Source organism: Capricornis sumatraensis, chromosome 19 (assembly GCF_032405125.1).
Source record: "Capricornis sumatraensis isolate serow.1 chromosome 19, serow.2, whole genome shotgun sequence".
In the NCBI taxonomy this organism is placed as follows: domain Eukaryota; kingdom Metazoa; phylum Chordata; class Mammalia; order Artiodactyla; family Bovidae; genus Capricornis; species Capricornis sumatraensis.
In genome coordinates, this window is record NC_091087.1 from 65831920 (window position 1) to 65846834 (window position 14915).

The 14915-nt window shown below is 36.5% G+C and overlaps 1 pseudogene; it reads left to right on the forward strand.

The window, feature by feature from the left end:
• LOC138095512 (serine/threonine-protein phosphatase 4 regulatory subunit 4-like) overlaps positions 1-14915 on the forward strand; it is a 49408-nt pseudogene that overhangs the window by 34397 nt on the left and 96 nt on the right.

Consider the following 14915-nt stretch of genomic DNA (forward strand, 5'->3'; position numbering starts at 1 on the left):
TATTTTTAAAAATTGTCCTCTTTGACACAATTATGTAGAAGTGTGTTGTTTCATTTCCAAAAATTCGGAGAGCTTTCTGTTATCTTTTTATTATTGATTTCTAGTTTGATTCTGTGTGGTCAGAGAGAACTCTTTGTATGAGTTCAGTTTTTAAAAGGACTGTTTTATGGCCCAGGATGTGGTTTTCCATGGTGTATGTTCTTTGAGCACTTGAAAAGAATGTGTATTCTACTGTTGTTGGATAGAGAGTGTTCTATAAAAGTTAATTAGATCTTGTTGGTTGTTGTTGAGTTCTATGTCCTTGATGATTTTCTGTTTAGTTCCATCAGTTGTTGGGAGAGGAATATGAAAGTCTCCATCTAGCTGTGTATTTGTCTAGACAACTCTCTTTTCAGTACTGTACCTTTTGTTTCAAATTACATTGCAATTATATTTGATGTATACACATTTAGAATTGCTATGTCTTCTTGGTAGATTTCCTCTTTTATCATTTTATCTTCAATGTCCCTGTCTATCTCTTGTGATTTTCTTTACAAGGGTGTTGACTTTATTTGACCTTAATTTGGCCACCACTGCTTTACTTTGGTTTATATTTCTGTGTTATATCATTTTCTGTCCTTTACTTTCAACTTGCTGATATTGTTATATTTGAAATTAGTTTCTTATGGCTGCATTTAGTTGAGTCAGGTCCTTTAATCCACTCTGCCAGTCCCTGTCTTTTAATTGGTATAGTTAGATCATTTACCTTTAATGTAACTATTTATTTAGGGTCTTAAATCTACCATTAATTTTTTTCCTGCTTTAATTTCCATGAAATATTTTGCCTTCCTATCTATGAGGTATTAGTGATCATATATTTTCCTAACTGCAAAGTAAGTAAGTAAATAAAATTTACTGAATGTTCATATTAAATATTCATGACATCAGTTCATGCAATGAGTTATCCACTCATCCATCCTTTTAAGAGACTTTTGCCGAACCTCTACTTTGGCCCAGGCATTGTCAGATGAAACATTCCTGTTTCAGGTATTTCTCTCCTCTTTTAGTTCTTTAGTGGTCTATTTGTTTCTTGTGGTGTTGTAGTAAATCATCACAAACTGGATGGCTTAAAACAACAAAAACGTATTCTCTCACAGTTCTGGAGGCTAAAGGTAGCAAGTACTTTTTTAGCAACTGCTGCTGCTGCTGCTGCTAAGTCGCTTCATTAGCAACTAGTAGTTGCTAAAAAAGCAACTGAGTCTGAAATCAGTAGGCACTGAGTCAAAATCAAGGTGTCAGCGGGGCCCTGGGGAAGAATCTGTTACTTGTCTATTCCAGCTTCTGGTGGTTGTCAGCACTCTCTGGCTTGTGGCAACATCACTCCAGTCTCTGCTTTCTGGTCAGATTGCCTCCTATTCTGTCTTCTCTGAATGTCTCTTTTAAGGACACTTGTTATTTGGTTTATAGTCTACTGGATAATCCATGACCAGCTCTTTATCTCAAGATCCCTTTTCAAATTAAGATAACATTCACAGTTTCCAGGATTATGGTGTAGATATATTTTATGGGGGGGGGGGGGCGGGGGGCACTATTCAACCTGGGCTTCCCAGGTGGCTCAGTGGTAAATAATTCGCCTACCAGTTCAAGGCTGTACATTGTCACCCTGCTTATTTAACTTCTATGCAGAGTACATCATGAGAAAAGCTGGGCTAGAAGAAGCACAAGCTGGAGTCAAGATTGCCAGGAGAAATATCAATAACCTCAGATATGCAGATGACACCACCCTTATAGCACAAAGTGAAGAGTAACTAAAAAGCCTCTTGATGAAAGTGAAAGTGGAGAGTGAAAAAGTTGGCTTAAAGCTCAACATTCAGAAAACGAAGATCATGGCATCTGGTCCCATCTCTTCATGGCAAATAGATGGGGAAACAGTGGCTGACTTTATTTTTTTGGGCTCCAAAATCACTGCAGTTGGTGATTGCAGCCATGAAATTAAAAGATGCTTACTCATTGGACTCCAGGAGTTGGTGATGGACAGGCAGGCCTGGCATGCTGTGGTTCATGGGGTCGCAAAGAGTTGGACACGACTGAACGACTGAATTGAACTGAACTGAACTACTCATTGGAAGGAAAGTTATGACCAACCTAGATAGCATGTTAAAAAGCAGAGACATTACTTTGTCAACAAAGGTCCATATAGTCAAGGCTATGGTTTTTCTAGTCGTCATGTATGGATGTGAGAGTTGGACTATAAAGAAAGCTGAGCGCAGAATAATTGATGCTTTTGAACTGTGGTGTTGGAGAAGACTCGAGAGTCCCTTGGCCTGCAAGGAGATCCAACCAGTCCATCGTAAAGGAGATCAGTCCTGGGTGTTCATTGGAAGGACTGATGTTGAAGCTGAAGCTCTAATACTTTGGCCACCTGATGTGAAGAACAGACTCATTTGAAAAGACCCTGATGCCGGGAGGGATTGAGGGCAGGAGGAGAAGGGGACGACAGAAGATGAGATGGTTTGGTTAGCATCACTGATTCAATGGACATGAGTTTGGGTAAACTCCAGGAGTTGAAGATGGACAGGGAAGCCTGGTGTGCTGCGGTTCATGGAGTCGCAAAGAGTCGGACACGACTGAGCAACTGAACTGAACTGAATCAGTTCAGGATACACAGGAGACAAGATTTTGATCCCTGGGTTGGGAATATCTCCTGGAGTAGGAAATGGCAACCCATCCCAGTATTCTTGGCTGGGAAATCCCATGGACTGAAGACCCTGACAGGCTGTAGTCCACGGGGTTGCAAAGAGTCAGACATGACTGAGTGACTGGGCACACACACATATGCACCATTCAGCCAGCTGCAAGTAGTGCTTTTATATGCAGTTTTATTTTCCCTTTTTTGATCTTCTCCTCACCTTGGCATGGCTCTCCTTTTCCTCCCCCTTCTCTTTCCTTCTTGAATTTTGTTTCTTAAAGTATTCACCTAGAGAGTGATGAGAATACTGGAAAGATTGTACTGACCTATATTTTGAAGCCTACCATACTGCAGCAGTGGCTCAGTGGAAAAGCATATGCCTGCAATGCATGAGACATCGGAGACGCGTGTTCGATCCCTAGATTGGGAATATCCCCTGGAGGAGGAAATAGCAACCCACTCCAGTATTCTTGCCTGAAAAATCCTATGGACAGAGGAGCCTGGCAGGCTACAGTCTCTGGAGTTGCAAAGAGTCAGACACGACTGAGCGAGTGAACAGAGATACTGCAGCAGGGAAAAGACTTTTTCTTCACAGCAGTGCAGCTTCATTTAGTCAGAATATGCTGCTTATTAGCAGAATTTACAAAGCACTGAAGCAAATAAAATAATACTTGAAAACACTCTTTAAAAAAGCCATATTAAGGTCTTTTTTTCAGCTGTGCCACGGGATATATGAGATCTTAGTTCCCCAACCAGGGACTGAGCTCATGACCTCTGCAGTTGAAGCATGGAGTCTTAACCTTTGGACCACCAGGGAAGTTCCCTTGTTAAGGCCTTATATACGTGTACTAACAAATAATTCCATTTGGAGAGTTAACTGAAATCATTTTTACTTAAATAAATATTATGGCATCAGTAATTAATATTCAAATTAGTATCAGTTAAGGATAGGTGGAATTTCTTTCTGAGGTGACACCACATTTAATGACATTTGTTATAGCTATGTTTCAAGTTACTTGCACAACTTATGTTGCTTAGCTTGTGTTTTAAAAACAAGTAAGTTTTTGCATGAGAATGGTTCTTGAGAAGAATTTGAAGTATTTAGGCCGCTAGAGTATTACAGATTGTTTTGGTAACACCTCAGTGACCTAATGAATGCTGTATCAAAAAGGTACCATATAACTATACCCTACTGACTTTTAAGAATATAGAGTATATATATTATTAAGTTTCTGGCAATTCAGAGTCAGTGGAATGCAACAGATAGTTTTATTGTACTAGAAGAAAGTTGTATGATTCTGCTATAGCTAATTTTGTTGCTGTCCCTGCTGTTGTTATGATTATTAGTATTTTACCGTAATGAAATTTATCAAATCTATTTTTATAAAGTATAGCAAACTGGCAGGTCATAGGAGAAAATGTGGTTGAATTTTAAAGTAAGTATTTAATAATGGTCTCAGTATTTTTTCAGTAAGACGTGTATAGATAATCATGTTTTAGCATAAACATAATTAATATCTCCATGTATTTGTTGAAAGATTTACCTAATGAAATTTCAGCTCTGGCTTAATTTTTATATCTAATTGATGCATTTAAAGTTTAAAATTGTCAGAAGTTTGGTGTTCATTATTAAAAGCAGTTGTTTTCAAGTTAATCCCTGCTTTTTACAATGTAAATTATAATCACAAATTTATAGTTACAAATCTTAAATTTGTGTTTTCTTTGTAAGTGCTGGTCAGGATATCCAGGGAACAAGCGTGATTGCGAATCTTCCATTTCTGATGCGACAGAACCCTGCTGAGACACTTCGGAGAGTCTTGCCAAAAGTTAGAGTAAGTTGCTGTGAAATAAGATTTGAATTCATCATGTCTTCCCAGTAGTACGTTGTCATTGCCAGGAGAAAAGTTCAGAGCTTTGGATGGCTGATCTTTTGTACCTAACCACTGAGTGGAGGAAGTATTATAAATACTTTGAATTATTTTGAAAATATTTAGAGAACTTAGCTGATGGAAATGGAGAAATCTAGATCTTAAAACTACAAAGTTTTCTCTAATCATTTTCCCAGTAGAAACATTATGTTTTCAGTAGCTCAAAAAAAAATCTTAGTCCTATAAAATCATAGCAATTTTTTTGGTATTCTGTTGACATAAACATATTATTAATAATATTTCTAGAACATTGATAATACAGTTTAACTGATAGTCTTAATAGTCACCTTTTGGTGACTGCTCAAGAATCATCAAATAAAGATTGGATTATGGCCACTGTATTTTTAGTTTTATGTTTAATTGCTTTTTAAATTCCTTCAGATTAGTTTTCCTGCTACTAATAAAATGTTTGATCTACTAGAACTTTCTTTTCTTTATTTAATATTAATTATTAATATACAATACTAAATATCTGATACATGCAATATTATTTATTTGTACCATATGCAAAGTGTTCTGTAATAGAACTTGAATGAACACAACAGATAATGCCTTTTGGGTCCTCAGGGAGCTGACCTACTAATGAGGTCAAGGAGGTTACATAGTACAGGGGATTCTGTTTGCAAATAGTGAGTTTTATAGACTTGGCTTTAGCTTTCTGTTTGGATTAACTTAAAAAAATTTTTTTTTAAATTAATTTATATGTGTTTAAAATACTATTATTATGTGCCCTTGGATTTTATTTTTAGGCATATATGGCATGCTTCCAGTGATGAAGATCAGGGATATAACATGTTATTTTTATAAGATGCCTAGATTTCTATGCAGGCAGTATGGATGTATTTTGTGTATATATATATATATATATATATATTAACTTATTATAAAGGTGAATGGAGAAATTGCATTTTTAGTAGTACATGTGATTCAAAAGCAAAGGAAGCTGTTTCATGTCTGTTTTTCTCAGCTCATTCTATAATTTCAGTGGAATGAAGTCTACACAGTCTATGTTTAATTTCTCATTCAACTGAAGTGATATTAATTGACCTAAGCTTGTTAGTATGTCACCTAGGAGTACCACTTAAACACTTGTAGAAGGGAACAGGTGTAGATCCTCTTGACTAAGGAGTTAATATGCATAAGCAAATTAGATTTATAGCTCAAAATATTGAGCACACTGTACACTCTGCATTGAGCAGGCTGAATCTGGGCCAAGAGAGCATGCTGCAAGTTTCATAAAGCAAGAATGAAAGGTGAAGGATAGACAGTGGTGAGCTTTAGAGGTCTCTGAATTATTTTGAAAAAAAGTGTTTGCCAAAGAGTTCACACTGAAGTTAATTAAATACTAACGTCTAAAAAAAAAATTTAATTTCATGGAAATGTATACAGAATATTATATAAAGTGTATTTATACAAAGAGTCAAATGTTTCTGCTGAAACTATATAACTGAGTTATAGAGGATAAGATTTTAGTAACCTTATTAAGTTTAATTCATAATATAGAAGATTAACTGAATAAATGCATATAAGGAAAATATAAACTAATGACTATATTATACTGAGAAAATCTTTATTGCTGAATGATTTCATTCATTTCTTCAATCAACAAGCAGCCATTTATTTAGGATGCTCATCTATCTTACCCTTTACTATAAAATGTAGAAAATAGTCCCTGATTAGATTCTGTATCAGGAAGACATAGAAACTATGGAAAACAATGAAAGAACAAGCATAGCGGATTATGTAACATGTGGTTCTGACTTTATGTAAAAATGCTGATGAATTAAGCAAATGGGAAAGACTTTTTAATGGGGGCAATAATACTGACTTTAATAGAGGGTTTAATGTAAAATGTAGGCAGCTGAACATTTAAGCAACTGCACCTCAAATAATAAAACCTATGTTTATGAGCAAATCATTTAAAATCATAATGTTCAGATATTAAGATTTATTGGTACTCATAACACCTTCTTTAATTCTGCCTTGCTTCTGTGAGTGGTGACTTCCAGGTGATACAAGTATGACAGAAATCACACAGAGCTGCTTTATTCACTTTTGCATGGCCATACTCCCTTAGCTAATTTTATAAAAAAGCAATCTTGTGTCTCAAAGTGAGCATTTAGTAATAATGGCTTCGTAAATATTTACTGAGTACCTCCCACTGTTCTAAGCTCTGAGAAGACAGAGGTGAACAAAACAAGAACTTACCCTCAAGGAAGTTTTTTAGGGGCCGGGAAACAGACATTAAACAAGTGGGTGAGCGTGAAAAACAGAGTAAAGTCCGGGGGTGGGGGGGTGGGGGTGGGGGAGGTGGGGGAGTTGGGGGGGTAGGAAGCGGGGGAGGGGAAGTGGTGGGGGGGAAGCGGGGGAGTCGGAAGTGAGAGGGCACCAACTGAGCATTGGGAGGCCAAAGAAGCATCTCTGAGGAACTGAAAGCTGAAGGGATGGGATAGGAGGAACAGCCATTTGAGGAGATGAGAACAAGCGGTCCAGGCAGAGAGAGCAGAAGGAGTTGGGGGAGTTCAAAGAGGTCGTAAGTGTGGTGGAGTCCAGTGGGTAAGGGTAGGTCATGACTTGAAGAGGTTAGAGAGATGGTCAGTGACAGAGAGTGCAATAGTCATTCTTTCTTCGAACAGTGGAAGGCCTTGAAGACTTGAAGCTGGGCAGGACTTTGAGAAGGATTTATCCCGTTGATATTTTGCAGTGATCATTTTGCTAATTGTGTGGAGAGTAGATTGGAGTGGGAGGAAGTTGCAGCTCTAGTCCTTGTAATATGTGAAGCTGGCTTGGAGCAGGAGAGCGAATTAGGATGACAGAGAATGGTGGATATGTCTGAGATGTATTTATTGAGATAGAAGGAACTTAATGACAGACCTGATGTGGGAAATGGAGGAATGACTTCCAGATTTCTAGATTGTTTCTGCTGGTTTTGAGTGTCTTGGTTGATAGTTTATTACATCAACAGGGAAAAATAATTTGAGTACTTACTAATGATAATCTTCTATGATTGATTTACTTTTCGAGAATTTAAAGACATGAATAATAAATATTTTGTGTAAGAAGTTAATCGTTCTCCAGATTCTTTTCACATTTATAACAATAGTATAAGCAGCTTTTTAGAATTCACACTGTACCTTATCTTTACCTTGAAGAACATCAGATAAAGCGATGCAGATTTTTCTGGCCTTATGTATTATAAAATTTCACCAAACAAGATATTTTTAATTCTGTTTCTGTTTTGTTGTATAGCATTTGCATTTCATCTTTCTAATAATGTATTAACTTAAAAATGGCTTTTAAAACAGGTTGCTGTTTTCACTGTTTAGAGACGAAGGAATTTGAGGCAGAATTAGAACTGAACTAATTGTAGTATTCTACAATTTGCTTTCTAAATTCTATCTGAAGTGGATGATGAATGATAGTGCAATTCGATCACTCATTTCAAGGTTAATTTAAATAAGAGTCCAGAAAGGAAACATTTTGACCTCCAATTCAAATTCTCTAATTCTAGATATGAGACACTTCTGAATGTACAGTTGACCTTTCAACAGCATGGGTTTGAACTGCTTGGGCCCATCTTTACTTGAACTTTTCCAGTAAACATGTACCACAGTCCTTCACGATCAGGTTTTGGTTGAATATGTGGTTACCGAATCTGGCAAACAGGGAGGGTTCACTGTAAAGTTTTATTTGGATTTCCCACCAAGTGGAAGGTTGGCACCCCTAAACCATGTCGTTCAAGGGTCTACTGTAATTACTGTATCTATTTTTAATCCTAGGATATCTTTTGAAAAAGAAAACAGGTTTTTTCTGTGGTCTTTGTTGATTAAGTTTGAATTCTTCCTATGACATATTAAGTTGAGTTAATATTGGATGTTAAGATTTGACTTGAACTTCTGGTTGTCTGAAAATGAAAGAATTTGTTTCACCAGCATACATTTCTAAAACATTGTGGTCCTTTATAAAATTTAAAATAGTGATATCATTAACCATGTGATATCAGTGCCTTCTTTATAAATCAAGTGCAAAAAAAAGTTTCTGCTTGTTGAGTTATTGGATCCTGTTATTGTTTTTTCACTTATTTTGGGAACCAAAAGATATGTTGTAAAACCATCTATTAGAAGATGTGCAATGTCAGGAACAGATAAAAATAAAAATGGCTAGCATTTGTTGAGGTCTCAAGATGGGTGAAGCACTCCGTCAAACATTTTACAACACTTTGTTGATTCTTTATCTCTTTGAATGCCCATGGCAGTTCTATATGGGTCACAACTTAGGTCAGTTAACTTTCCCAAAGTCACAAAACTAGCAAATGGTGTGATGAGGTTTGAATAAGGAGTCTGACACCCAGGTCCTTCCTCTTAACTGCTCTACCACAGTTAACTGCCTCATTAGCCGATCATGATGTCAATAAATATGTAATATGTCATTTTAGTTCCTAAGCCTTAGTCATCTCTCCTCTGATTACTATAGTAGCCTCTTCACTGGACCTGTTGCTCCCTTTGCTCTCCGGAGCCCATTTGGCCAGAGGGATCTTTCGTTTATTTATTCTTTAGGAACAAATAAATACATTTATTTATTTAGGAGCAAATAAATAAACTTTGACAAAGAAAACTGTGTATATTCAAAGTATACAATGCGATGATTTAATATATATTATACATTGTGAAATACCCCTATCAAATAATTAAAACATCCATCATCTCACATAGTTCATTTTTTTTCTTCAGAGAGATCTTTTAAAGATCTTTCAGAGAGATCAATCATATCTTTCATTCTTGAATGAAAACTACTGAAGTGGTGTGGTAGGCAGAACAGTTCCTACCACATCCCGGAACTATACATGTCACTTTCTTTAGAAAAAGAGCTTTTATAGATGTGGGTAAGGTTCTTGACTGAGGGAGATTATCCTGGATTATTGGGGTGGGCCCTAAATGCCAGCACATGCAGAGGGAGGTTTGACCCAGACCTGGAGGAGGAAGCAGTGTGAAGACAGAGGCAGGGGCTGCAGTGATGTGGCCACCAGCCAAAGAAAGCCAACAACTGCTAGAAGCTGGAAGAGGCAAGTGCCTGATCCTGCCTAGGGGGGAGTGTGGCCTTGCCAACAATTTGATTTTGACTGAGTGATACTCATTAGGACTAATGGCCTCCAGAATGGTGAGGGAATACATTTCTAGGCCTTTCAGTTTGTGCTAATTTATCATACCAACCATAGGAAAGTGGCTCAGTGGTAAAGAATCCACCTGCCAGTTGTAGGAGATGCAGAAGACTTGGATTCGATCCCTGGGTTGGGACAATTCCTTGGAGTAAGAAACGGCAGCCCAGTATTCTTGCCTGGACAATCCCATGGACAGAGGAGCCTGGCAGCCTATAGTCCATGGGGCTGCAAGGAGTTGGACACAACTGAGCAATTGAGCATGCACATAGAGGAAAGTAATACAAGTAACTTCTCATTTCAGATAGAATAAAGCTCCTTACCATTCTCTAAAATGACCCTGACTAACTTTCTACCTCACCTACCATTCTTTTCTGTTTCTTCCATCAGGACAGAAGTCTTGTCAGTCTGATTTATCACTCTCTCCCCAGAATGTAGAACAGTACTTGGCAAAAATAGGCACTCAAAAATAATTTTAAAATGAGCATTGATTGAGCTTAGTATTCTGAGACAGTAAGTGTCTACCTGAAAGATCAATGACACATTGGCCTGAACCACTAATGGTATTCTTGGATGAGAAGTATCAACAGTCTATCAGTGAAGTGATACAGTGCTGACTGACATTTCTAGGGAGACCTTTTTTGCAGGGAGGAGTGGGAGAAAGATACATATTAAGGAAGAGATAAAGTAGACTTAATCATATGAAACTTGATTATTTAAGATCAGTATATGTGGTACCCCCATCTTTTGATTCTGAAAAGACTTATTGCTTCTACTTTTCTCATAAGTTTCTCCCAATGTGATTATTTGAGTATTTTATATCTGCTGAATAAAAGTAGATTTAAAAGATTTTATTAAAATTTTTTTATAGACAACCTTTGCTATGTAAGTAAATATGTTTGTTACTGAAAGCTTTACCTACTCTTTAAGTTCTGTTTCAAGTGGTACAGAAATGTGGATAACCAAGATAATAAAGTGAAGAACCCTCTCTGTGGGCCAGGCCTTGTTCTCAGCAGTTTAGATACATCCTCTTAAACTTCTTAACAATTCCATGCCATATATTTATTCTTGTTTGACAGTTGAGAAAACCTAGGCTGAAAAAATTCTGTTCAACTATAATATTTTGTTTAAGCATGCAATTATATAATTTATTCTTACCATACACCAAGAAAAAAAGAAATAGTCTTAACTAAAGGAGTTAAAGAGCACAGAGATGATACAAGTTGCCTTTTCCTTTGGTTTGTACTTCAAAAATAAAAGTACTTGTCTTCCTCACTGCCAGTGATGTTTTCTGAGAAAAGTTAAAAGTTAAGTTCTTGAAAAAAGAAGGGTTTTGTAAAGGCAACACAGTTCTACATAATAAGCAGAACATGATGTTCCAGACTCCCTGCAGGTCATAAAAAGCCCACAATAGAGTAGGTCTCTACTGACAGGCTAAGCATTTAAGGACACTCTGATGTGAAGTAAGGTGAAGTTATTCCTGTAATGTCAGATTGATGGAGAAAATTTATCAGGGTCAGAATTGATCTTATGAGGAGTTTTTACAGGAAAGGAAGCATAAAATTGTGTAACTTATTCTTCCAGTTCACTAAGGAAAAAAAAAAGAAGTAGGATTAACCAAAGGATTTAGAGAGCGTGGACAGATGGTATAAAATGACTCTTCTCTGGTTTATAGCTCAAAAATAAAAGTACACTGACCACAATGCATTCTGAAAATAATATCTGTGTTATATCTTTTTATGTATATCCATAAAGACAAAATAGAGTAACATCATTAATTCTTTGACGATAGTAGTAAATTCAGTGAAAACATTGACTGTAAATATAGTTGTTTTCTGGGCATATATAAAAATCACACAAGCTAGTATTCTTAATAGATCTAAAAATACTGCCTTTCAGTATGATAAATTCTAGTGGAGACCAGTGTTCTCACTTGAATTTCTTAGTCATTCAATCATTTGTTATTTTTATCCTGCCTACAGTAAAAATGAGCTGGAACTTCTGAATCTCTTAATTAGAAAATCTTTTATTTCTGTGCTAATGGGACCACCATTACTACTTGAATATGGTTTCTGACTTTAGGCATTTGGATGATAGAAAGGATAATTTATGGATATGTTTATCTACAATCCTCGCAAAATTATAAAACTAAGAAGATATTCACATATTGCACCATAATAAAGGTCTTTGTTTGATTTAAAACTGTATGGATTTACTAGCCTTTTGGTAGTTTGTTGAGGTCGATAGCCTAGAAAATGTTCCCATATCAGAACATCTTGACACTCTCGATGAGGTCTCACAAGCATTCTTTTAAATGTATGGTTAATTTTATTTTATTTTATTTTTTTAATTTTTATTTTTACTTTATTTTGCTTTACAATACTGTATTGATTTTGCCATACATTAACATGAATCAGCCACGGGTGTACATGCTTAAAAAATAAAATAAAATAAATATATTGTTAAGCTTGTAAGAGAGTAAGGAATATTCAGGGCTCAGAAACAAAACAGTCTCATCCACTTCTACTTAGGTACGTGCGGGAAAGCATCATTCCCATTCTAACAATAATGGCTTGTGTTCACAAAACTCACATGATTGTAACTTTTCTCAAGCCCATCGGAAGTGGTCACAAAGAAACAAGTGAATTCTATTCAGAAGAGCTCTCTGAAGAGCAATGAGACACAAGGATGCTGACTTTTGACAAGAGTTTCAGAGAAAGAAGTGGCCACCAGATAAAATCGTTAGGAAAAATCAGCTAAACTGTTAAAAAGTTTTTAAAGATTGCTATCCGTTTGGAATAGCTCAGAGCTCCAGACACAAGGGAACTTGGCACTCACTTGTGGGCTCTTTGTCACATGCCCCCTTGGGCAGGGTAGGAGGCTGGAGAGAACCTGGTGATGCAGGTGTGACCGTTTGTTGATTCTTACTGGGGAACAGGGAACTACCCACTTCCTCACAGTGATGTGCGTGGACATACAGGGAATTTCAGCAGAAAGAATCGAATGAGAGTGCGTACTTACAGGATGACCAGATACATTGCTAGCCCTGCTCTGCACTATGTCTTCAGCCCCTTGGCTGTAACTAAATGGATATGTTTCAATATTGGCATGTATATCATCAATAGCAGCCCCTCCAAGGTAGGAAAACATGTCTTTGACTTTTCTCCAGTTTCTCAGAATATTTAGTGTGATGTTGGCACTTAATAAATAGGAGTTTCCTGGTGGCTCAGTGGTAAAGAATCCTCCTGCTTAGCGGGAAATGCAGGTTCGATCCCTGGGTTGGGAAGATCCCCTGGAAAAGGAAATGGCAACCCACTCCAGTATTCTTGCCTGGGAAATCCCATGGACAGAGGAGCCTGGTGGGCTGCCATCCATGGGGTCGCAAAGAGTCAAACACCACTGAGCAACTAAATAGCAACAGCAACTTAATAAATGGCTGTGACTTAAATTAAAATTATATTATCAAAATTAGACTTTCATTGGCTTAGTGATTAGGATAGAAGGGGAAAGTGACTGACTAGAGAGAAAAGAAGGCATTACTTGCTTATAGAAATGTGTCACACTTTCCAGTGCCATCTCCCTCTGTAAACCGTTTATAATTTCTTTTTTCAAAAAAATGTTTAATAAAGTGGAACATTTGAAATGGTTATTTATAGCTCTTGTATCCATTAGTTATTTCTTTGAAATGGGCACATCCTTTTTTTGCAGTGTTTTAAATTTTTATTTACAGTTCGAGTGTAAATCATGAAATTTCTGATGAGTCTGATTTATTATGTGTGAAAAATGACAGTTGTTCCAGCTCCAAGTTCAGTTTCAGAACCATGGTCTTGAAGTGCACTGATCTCTTTGGGTGTTCTGGTGATTATGCATGGCTGAATACTCCATTGCATGCTTGCAGTCATCAAGTGATAGTTTCTGTTGGTACAGGTGTTTCCTTTTCTGGAAAGATATCTTCTGATATTTTTATGTGTACCTCCTCATGAACCTTGCTGATCACTGAAACAGATTAGAAGAAGGGTAAAACACACCCTTTTTATTCCCGTCTGCCGCCTCTTCTTTATTTTCCCCTCTCAGAATTTGATTTTTGATACTCTCAACTAGTTCTCCCCATCCTTCATGTAAGTGTGGAACATGGCAGTGAGTGATCAGGGAATGAATGAGATACTGTAGTTAAATTGTTAAAGATATTTCGGGGTTGGCGTTCCAATTATTCATATTTAAATCAGTTGTAAAGTCTTTTATAAATAGTATAATTATATAGTAAAAAGAGTTGTTCACTATTACTGTTAAGTACTAAAAATTGCCATACTGTGACTCTCAGAACCCCAGATATTTTATATGTCATAGGTTTATATTTTAATATAAAATATAAATACTAGGTTAGTATTTTAATATCTGTCCCAGGTTAGTATTTTCATGTTTAACTACCTATTATTTAATTTCAAAATAATCAGTGATGTTATCTCTAAAAATATACAAAGTTACTTTGTAATTTTAGGATTCCTTTACCTTTAACAGCAGTCTTTACAGTAGATATGTTTATCAGTTTTATTTTAAAAGTTTAGTTTCCAAATACATGGACCCAAAATATTTGCTCTTTTGGAATAAGCCAATGATTTATTTATGCTTCTCTGTGTTGCGTATTGTAAAGAGAAAGGCCTTCTGGATGCATATGATGTGGGTTTATTGGAGGCAGCAGTTTCCTTCTCTGCAAGGACTGTATTACATTGTCTACAAAATGCTTTCTTGCAGCATTCATGCTAACTAAAGACTGAATTGAAACACAGAAGTGTCTAGTACATTTTCCTTCCTTGAGTGGGACTTGTTTTTTTTAAATTTGAAAGTGTACCATTCACTCATTTATAAAACGTCTTATTTCATTTTTGAGGAATTTGAGTTGGAATGCCAGCCACATGATAGTATGTAAGAGGAACAGTAACTGGCATTAAGGCATGCACTTAAGCAATAGAGGAATTTACTTTTCAGTGTCTTCCAAGGTCCATGAGGATGCACACTTATTTACCCAGAGAGTATGGATCTCACTATGTTTGTCCAGAGGGTGTGACTCTGTGGAGGAGAAACAGGAACTGGTAAGTATCACATTCTTATTGTATTATGTTTCAGAAAAATATGTTTAGAAATCAATTGAATTTTAGCATTGATG